General features: G+C 37.5%; 1 pseudogene; it reads right to left on the reverse strand.

Annotated features, from left to right (window-relative positions):
- Nucleotides 1-7,998: 7,998 nt before the first annotated feature.
- Nucleotides 7,999-8,861, reverse strand: LOC131831246 (small ribosomal subunit protein uS5-like; annotated as a pseudogene).
- Nucleotides 8,862-9,909: the final 1,048 nt, after the last annotated feature.

Consider the following 9,909-nt stretch of genomic DNA (forward strand, 5'->3'; position numbering starts at 1 on the left):
GGGGCATTCTCTGAACCTCCTGAATTTTGATGCTCGTTCCCTTTGCCATATTAGGGAAATTCTCCCCAATAATTCTCTCCAGTATACCTTCTGCTCCCCTCTCTCTTTCTTCTTCTTCTGGAATCCCAATTATTCTAATGTTGTTTCGTCTTATGGTGTCACTTATCTCTCGAATTCTCCCCTCGTGGTCCAGTAGCTGTTTGTCCCTCTTTTGCTCAGCTTCTTTATTCTCTGTCATTTGGTCTTCTATATCACTAATTCTTTCTTCTGCCTCATTTATCCTAGCTTTGAGAGCCTCCATTTTTGATTGCACCTCATTAATAGCTTTTTTGATTTCAACTTGGTTAGATTTTAGTTCTTTTATTTCTCCAGAAAGGGCTTTTATATCTCTCGAGAGGGTTTCTCTGATATCTTCCATGCCTTTTTCAAGCCCGGCTAGAACCTTGAGAATTGTCATTCTGAACTCTAGATCTGACATATTACCAATGTCTGTATTAATTAGGTCCCTAGCCTTCGGTACTGCCTCTTGTTCTTTTTTTTGTGTTGAATTTTTCCGTCTTGTCGCTTTGTCCAGATAAGAGTATATGAAGGGGCAAGTAAAATACTAAAAGGGTGGCAACAACCCCAGGAAAATATGCTTTAACCAAATTAGAAGAGATTCAAAATCGTGAGGGGGGAGAAAGGAATAAAAAGAGGTTCAAAAAGGAAGAAATAAAAAAAAAAAGAAAAAGAAAAAAGAAAAAAAAAAAGAAAAGAAAAGAATTAAAAAAAGAAAACACCTTTCAGAAAGTGGTTGTTTTTCTGTTTCCAGAATTGCTGTTCTTCTTCTCTTCGATCTGCCGATGGATTTTCAGGTGTTTGCAATCTTTAGATAAGCTATCTAGCTGATCTCCGGATAGCTGAAGCAGTCTCAGCCAGCTACTTCTCCACCATCTTGACTCCTCCCTCGATTCCTTAGTTTTACTATTAAGCTTTTGTAGAATCAAAGCTCCTCTGTATCCTGAAAACATTAATACTACTGAAGGTAATGTTTTCCCATTTCAGAAAGAGATGCAAGCTTGTTTCCAGAATTATAAAGGACAAACATTTTTCTGCTCTGCTGTAGGTTGCATATTATACACATGCATTATTTTATTTAGAATTTTTAAATAGTCAGGGAACAGAATGTTTTGTCAAGTTGTATTCTACTAGGAATTTAGACATTTCTTCTTGTTTATCCCATTAGCTGGTATATACAGTTGTTCAAAATCGTTTCTTATGATCCTATGTATTTCTGTGATATCAGTTGTAATATACCCACTTTCATTTCTGGTTTTATGATTCTTCTCTCTTCATTAAAATTTAGATATTATTGATATATAATATCATTTTCAGGTATATAACACAATAATTTGTTATTTGCATGTATTGTGTCCCGTCCATGTTGCTACAAATGTTTGGTATTCATCTTTTCTGATGGAGGCATAATACTCCATAGTGCATGTATTGTGAAATGATAACTGGAATAAATCTAGTTAACATCCATCACCACAGTTATATATTTTTTTCTTGTGAATGAAAACTTTTAAAATTTACTCTTTTAGTAATATCCAAATACACAGTACAGTATTATTACCTAGATTCATCATGCTATCCACTGTATCTCTATGACTAACTTATTTTATAAGTAAAGTTTATACTTTTTCACCTATTTTACATATCATCCCCTCTTGCCTCTGAAAACCAGCAATCTGTTCTCTGTCATTTTATTTTGTTTTGTTTTAGATTCCACAAACAAGTAAGACCATAAGGTATTTATCTTTCTCTGTCTAACTTATTTCACTTAGCATAATGTCCTCAAGGTCCATGAGGCAATATTGTTGTTGTGAATGGCAATATTATATTCTTTATAATGACTAAATGGTATTCCATTGTGTATATATGCCACATTTTCTTTATCCATTAATCCATTGATGGACACTTAGGCTGTTAGCATATCTTGGTTATTATAAATTATACTGCTTTGATCATAGATATGAATTTACATTTTTTCAGCTAGTGTTCTCACTTTCTCCAAATAAATAACAAGAAGTAGAACTGCTAGATCAAAAGATAGTTTTATTTTTCAATTTTTTGAGAAACTTCCAAACTGTTTTCCAGAGTGGCTTCACCAGCTTGCATTCTCACCAACAGTTTAAGAGTTTTTTCTCTGCCTCTTCTCCAACATCCGTTTTGTCCTGCACTGTTAGTTTTAGCCATTCTGTGACTAACTATCACATGAAAAAATATTCAATATCATTATCCATCAGGGGAATTCAAACCAAAACCACATTGAGAGACTACCTTACACCAGTTAGAATACAAAATTTAACAAAGCAGGAAACAAGAAATGTTGGAGAGGATGTGAAGAAAGGGGAACCCTCTTACACTGTTGATGGGAATGCAAGTTGGTACAGTCACTTTGGAAAACAGTTTGGAGGTTCCTCAAAAAGTTAAAATTGGACTACCCTAATACTCATCAATTGCACTACTGGATATTTGCCACAGAGATACAGAGGTAGTGAAAAGAAGGGGCATACACACCCCAATGTTCATAGCAGCAACATCCTCAATAACCAAACTGTTAAAAGAGCTGAATAGGCTCTCTTTTCATCGTTAATGATTTCTCTTGCTTCGCAGAAACATTTAGTTTGATGTAGTCTCACTTTTTGCTTTGGTGTCAAATCCCAAAAAAATCATGGCCAAGACTGATGTCAAGCAGATTACCTGGTGATTCTTCTGGAAGTTTTATGATTTCAGGTCTTATGTTAAAATTTTTGATCCACTCTGTGTTAATTTTTATGTATGGTGTAAGATTGTGGTCCAGTTTCATTCTTCTGCATGTGGCTGTCCAATTTTCCCAGCACCATTTGTTGAAGAGATTGTCCTTTTCCCATTGGATATTCTTGGCTTTTTTTTTTTTTTTTCAAAATTGACTGTATAAATTTGGGTTTATTCTGGGCTCTATGTTCTCTCCCATTGATTTATGTGTTTATTTTTAACCCAAATCTATAGTTTTTAATTATTACTATAGTTTGTAATATAGTTTTAAATTAGCAAGCATGAAACCTCCAACTTCATTCTTTATCTCAAGATCATTTTGGCTATTTGGGGTCTTATATGGTTTCATAAAATTTTTAGGATTATTCTCTTTTGGTACTGAGCCTTCCTTTTTTATCTTACTCAAGGTAAATGTTTGTCAACTTTGTTTTATCTATTTTTTTAAGATATTATTTATTTATTTGACAGACAGAGATCACAAGTAGGCAGAGAGGCAGGCAGAGAGAGAGGCGGAAGCAGGCTCCCTGCAAAGCAGAAAGCCTGAGCCAAAGGCAAAGGCTTAACTTACTAAGCCACCCAGGGTCTACAATTTTGTTTTATCTTTTGCAAAAGCAGGCCTTAGTGTTATTCATTTGTGTTTTATATTGTTTTTCTGCTATTTTTTTCTTTTTCTGCTCTGATCTATGTTATTTCCTTTATTCTGCTAAATTTGAGCTTAGTTTCTTCTTCTTTTTTCAGTTCCATAAAGAGTAAAGTCAGTTACTAATGTTACTAATTCACTTCTTTTCATTTTAGCTTGTAGAACTCCTTTCAGCATTTCTTATAAGAAAAGTCTAATGATAATGAATTCTTTCCCACCTTTGCTTTCTGGGAATGCCTTTATTGTTTGTGGGTTTTTTTTTTTTTTTTTCCCTTTCGGAAAGATAAATTGTCAGGGTATTCTATGCTAGTTTTTTGTTTGTTTGTTTGTTTGTTTTGTTTTGTTTTGTTTTCCTTTCTGAAAGATAAATTGTCAGGGTATTCTATGCTAGTTTTTTTTTTTTTTCTTCCTTCTAACAATTTGAATGTGTTGCCTCATTCTCTGCCTTGTAGGAAACCTGCTGAGAACTCTGATGGTAAGTCGAGGTCTGTTATAACATTCTCTCCTTGACTTTGATTTTTGACAGTTCCCCTTTCTCCACATCCTCTCTAACACACATTGTTTCCTGACTTGCTAATTTTGGCGATTCTAACTGGTGTAAGGTGATATTTCAATGTGGTATTGATTTGAATCTCCCTGATGGCCAGTGATGATGAACATTTTTGATGTGTCTGTTAGCCATTTATATGTCTTATGCTGTGTGCTGAAGATGATAAGATTGTTTTGATATAAAATAATTAGTGATCTATAATTTTATGAGCTTATAGGTCCAATTTGTCTCCAGGCTTGGGAAGTTTTCAGTCACTATTTCTATCTTTATTTATTTATTTATTTGAATTTTTTGAACTTTTTTTCAGTGTTCCATAATTCATTGTTTATGTACCACACCCAGTGCTCCATGCAATATGTACCCTCCATAATACCCACCACCAGGCTTACCAAACCTCCTACCCCTCTCCCCTCCAAAACCCTCAGATTGTTTCTCAGAGTCCACAGTCTCTCATGGTTTATCTCCCCCTCCAATTTCCCCCAACTCCCTTCTTCTCTCCATCTCCCCATATCCTCCATGTTATTCCTTATGCTCCACAAATAAGTGAATCCATATGATAATTGACTCTCTCTGCTTGAATTACTTCACTCAACATAATCGCTCCCAGTCCTATCCATATGGGTACAAAAGTTGGGTATTTATCTTTTCTGATGGAGATATATTCCATAGTATATATGGACCACATCTTCCTTATTCATTTATCCATTGAAGGGCATCTTGGTTCTTTCCATAGTTTGGTGACCATGGCCATTGCTGCTATGAACATTGGAGTACAGATGGCCCTTCTTTTCACTACATCTGTATCTTTGGGGTAAATACCCAGTAGTACAATTGCAGGGTCATAGGGAAGCTCTATTTTTAATTTCTTGAGGAATATCCACACTGTTTTCCAAAGTGGCTGCATCAACTTGCACTCCCACCAACAGTGTAAGAGGGTTCCCTTTCTCCACATCCTCTCCAACACACATTGTTTCCTGACTTGCTAATTTTGGCCATTCTAACTGGTGTAAGGTGATATTTCAATATGGTTATGATTTGAATCTCCCTGATGGCCAGTGATGATGAACATTTTTTCATGTGTCTGATAGCCATTTATATGTCTTCATTGGAGAAATGTTTGTTCATGATTTCTGCCCATTTTTTGACATGGTTATCTGTTTTGTGTGTGATGAGTTTAAGGAGTTCTCTATAGATCCTGGATATCAGCCCTTTGTCTGTATTGTTATTTGTGACTATTTTTCCATTCTGTGCGTTGCCTCTTTGTTTTGTTGACTGTTTTCTTTGCTGTGAAGAAGCTTTTGATCTTGATGAAGTCCCCAAAATTCATTTTCGCTTTTGTTTCCTTTGCCTTTGAAGACATATCTTGAAAGAAGTTGCTGTGGCCAATGTCCTATTAGAAGTCCTAGCAACAGCAATCAGACAAGAAGGAGAAATAAAAGGTATTCAAATTGGTAATGAAGAAGTCAAACTCTCTCTTCACAGATGACATGATACTTTATCTGGAAAACCAAAAAGACTCCACCCCCAAACTACTACAACTCATACAGCAATTCAGTAACATGGCAGGATACAAAATCAATTTCAGAAATCAGTCGTTTCTTATGCAATAAAAATGAAAATGCAGAAAGGGAAATTAGAGAGTCAATTCAATTTATTATAACAGCAAGAGCTATAAGATACCTGGGAATAAACCTAACCAAAGAGGTACAGATCTGTACTCGAGGAACTACAGTACACTCATGAAAGAAATTGAAGAAGACACAAAAAGATGGAAGACCATTCCATGCTCATGGACTGGAAGAATAAACATTGTTAAAATGTTTATACTGCCTAGAGCAATCTATAATTTCAATGCCATTCCAATCAAAATTCCATAGGCATTTTTCAAAGAGCTGGAGCAAACAATTTTAGGATTCTAAAATTCGTATGGAATCTGAAGAGACCCTGAATTGATAAGGAAATGTTGAAAAAGAAAAGCAAAACTGGTGGCATCACATTGCCTGATTTCAAGATTTTCTACAAAGCTGTGATCACCAAGACAGCATGGTACTGGCACAAAAACAGACACATAGACCAGTGGAACAGAGTAGAGCGCCAAGATATGGACCCTCAACTCTATGGTCAAATAATCTTCGACAGAGCAGGAAAAAATATCCAGTGGAAAAAAGACAGTCTCTTCAATCAATGGTGCTCAGAAAATTTGGACAGTTATGTGTAGAAGAATGAAACTCAACCATTCTCTTACACTGTACACAAAGATAAACTTGAAATTGGAAAAAGACCTCAACATGAGGCAGGAATCCAACGGAATCCTAGGGGAGAACACAGGCAATTATGTCTTCTTTCTTTATTTTTTAACAATTTTATTTATTTATTCATGAGAGGCAGAGAGAGAGAGAGGCAGATGGAGAGAGAAGCAGGTTCCTGTATGAGCAGGGAGCCCAATGCGGGACTTGATCCCAGGACTCCAGGATCATGACCTGAGCTAAAGGCAGATCTTAATTAACTGAGCCACCCAGGCACCCAACCACTATTTGTTTAAACAATTTTTAATTTTTTTTAAATTTTGTTTTATTTTTTCAGTGTTCCAAGATTCATTGTTTATGCACTATATCCAGTGCTTCATGCAATACATGCACTCCTTAATACCCACCACCAGGCTCCCCTAACTCCCCACTCTTCTCCCCTACAAAACCCTCAGTTTGTTTCTGAGTCCACAGTCTCTCGTGGTTCATTTCCCCTTCCAATATCCCCCAATTCAGTTTTCCTTCCCTTCTCCTAATGTCCTCCATGTTATTCCTTATGCTGCACAAGTAAGTGAAACCATATGATCATGGACTCTCTCTGCTTGACTTCTTTCACTCAACATAATCTCCAGTCCTGCCAATGTTGATACAAAATTTTTGCTCCCTTCTCTCACTCCTCCTTTTGGAACTCCAGTGATTCTGGTATTGGTTCTTTTGATGGTATCTCATAGATTACATACACTTTGCTCTTTTTCATTATTTTTTTCTCATTCTCTTATGACTGGGTTATTTCTAAGTTTTATCCTCTAACTCACTGATTCTGTCTTCTACCTGATGTTGTCTGTTGTTGATGCTTTCTATTCCATTCTTCATTTTATTCACTGAATTCTTTAGTTCCAGGATTTCTGTTTGTTTGTTTGTTTGTTTTAATTATTTCTTTCTCTTCATTATGTTTCTCTTTTAGCTTGTGTATTGTTTTGCTGATTTTGTTGACTTATATGTTAGTGTTCTCTTGTAGCTCACAGTTTCCTCTGAACAACTATACAACAATTTTGAATTCTTTATTATTTAGATATAAACTATATACATAGTTTATACATTTACATAATTTATTTATTTTTCTGCCCAATGCAGAGCTTGAACTCATGCCCCGAGATCAAGAGTTACATGCTCTACTAACTGAGCCAGTCAGGTTCCCCAGCGGGACTTTATTTTTGTGTTTGATTATTGCATTATTATTATCAATTTTTGGTGATGTTATATTTTCTTGATTCTTCATGTTTTTGGAGTGTTTCTTTTCCCTTAAATTACATATGGTTTTTGGTTTTGTTTTTATTTGTATATTTTTTTAAAATTTTTTATTATATTATGTTAGTCACCATACAGTAGGTCATTAGTTTTTTTTTAATTTTTAATTTTTTTAATTTATTTTCAATGTACCAGAATTCATTGTTTATGCACCACACCCAGTGCTCCATATAATACATACCTTCCATAATACCCACCACCATGCTCACCCAACTTCCCGCCCCCTGCCCCTTCAAAACCCTCAGATTGTTTTTGAGAGTCTATAGTCTCTCATGGTTCATCTCCCCCTCCAATTTACCTCAACTCCCTTTCCCTCTCCATATCCCCATATCCTTTGTGTTATTTCTTATGCTCCATTAATACGTGAAACCACAGGTCATTAGTTTTTGTTGTAGTATTCCAAGATTCATTGTTGGCTTTTGTTTTGTTTTGTTTTGTTTTTAACAAGCTTTAGATCACTTTATTTTTCTTGTGTAAAATGACGTGGTGGCCACAGCTGAAGCTTAGGTTCTCTGTAGAGATATTCTGCTGTAGGTCTTCAGAAGATGGTCAATGATATCCTGATAGAGATACTTGGTAAACACTATCCTTGCAGAAGTCAAGAGTGGGATAACTGCAGGTCTTGAAGATCGTATCCAAAGTAGAATTGGCAAAGTTGCCCAGAGTGCCAGTTCAGCCTCTGGCCAGGTGTAGCAGTCATAAATTTCAGCCATCATCATTAGCTTCTTGGGCATAGGGGCTGAGACAATGCCATTGCCTCTGGGAGCAGGGATGAGATACAGTAACACAGACCCACAACAGCCAGTTACCTTGTACACAACACTGTGGGGCTTGCAGATCTTGTTCCCCCAGTAGCTCAGCCACACAGGACAATGGAAACCTTGGCCAGGAGATGGCCCCACGGATGGCAGTGGCTAACTCCTTGGAGACTTGACACCCAGACTGATGTGTCCATTGTCATCTTTGATGGCAACAAATGCCTTGAACCTGGTCCACTGGCCACCATGGGTCTGCTTTTGCACCAGCAGAATCTTCAAAACCTCATCTTTGAGGGATGCTCCCAGAGAGAAGTCAATGATCTCAGATTCCTTGATGGGCAGGGAGATAAAATATATCTCCTCCAGGACTTGTTCTTCATGTCCTTGACCAGGTGACCTTGGTGAGGGGGATCCACTCCTCATTCTTGGCCTTGTTTCCACAAACTCTGCTGTCTTGGCCCCTGACCCTGGATGCCACTGCAAAAGCCTCCTTGAAAGCCTCCATGGCCTCACATTCCAGGGCCCTCTGACTCTGCGCAGTCTGGCAACACCAGCGTCATATGCCATTTGGTGTTTTCTCAGAGAAGTTCTTTGGAGATTTGTATTGTTCCTTGTATACTTGACTTAGCAGTCATCTCCTCCAATTTTTATTAGCTGTCTTCATGTGAGAAATATTTTGTTGGTCCTACTGATATTTGGGATTTTCTGTAACTTTGTGCAGAGTCATCTGCTCCATACTTCCTATTTCCTTTTGTGGCATGATTCTTAAGCTTTTATGTCTTTTCTCAATCTTCTATCTCAGCAGGATGGCTGCTGGAACGTTCTTTTTGGTTTTCCCAAAGGTGGTGCTATAGGTCAATATTGTGGCTTGTCCCTTGCTCACAACCCTGGCTTGTTTCCTGCATGAACTTCTGTCTAGCCAACCTTACTCTTATTGTCATTCTCAGAAGCTGGTTGCAGAGTGGGCAGAGGTGTGGGTCTGGTGCTCAGGACATTAGGGGTGTTTTCGAAAAATTGGGAAGAATCCTTGGGTGAGGTTTTTCTATCAGCTTATGGATAGGCTTCCTGCTGAAGCCTAGAATGCAGCCAGCAGGACCCACATCAGTTTAATGCCCTCTTAATGTTCTGATACTCTTATCTGCCTGGTTCCTGATCTGTCTATTCCCAGCCCTCATTTTTACACACTGGTTACTGTGGGGGACAGATGCCTTTCTTCAGCATTGTTCCACATAGCTGTTCAAGTGGGTACTTGCTCATTGTTATCCCTTCCCCACTGTGGAAGGGTTCCTGGTCTCTTCTTTTTTCACACTATACAACCAAGGTTGGGTTTGTGGAGTAATACTTGCAAAGTTCCTCTTACCAACTCTAAATTCAAGTTCTCATGGCTTTTGCTCTCTTGGAGTATTGGAACTTCTCTAGAAACCTGAAATTCTATAAATTCGCACTCATCCATGGTTATCTGTCCAATTCAGTGTATCACAGGTGACGTGGCTGAAAATGTTGGGTAGGTTTGCAGTTACACAGTCTACTCCCAGATCTGTCTCCCTTTTACCTGATGCACAAGGGATGAGACTCCTCCTGGGTCCCTGGCCTATGAGGCTAGATCCC

The sequence above is a fragment of the Mustela lutreola genome, chromosome 5, assembly GCF_030435805.1.
Source record: "Mustela lutreola isolate mMusLut2 chromosome 5, mMusLut2.pri, whole genome shotgun sequence".
NCBI classification, from domain to species: Eukaryota; Metazoa; Chordata; class Mammalia; order Carnivora; family Mustelidae; genus Mustela; species Mustela lutreola.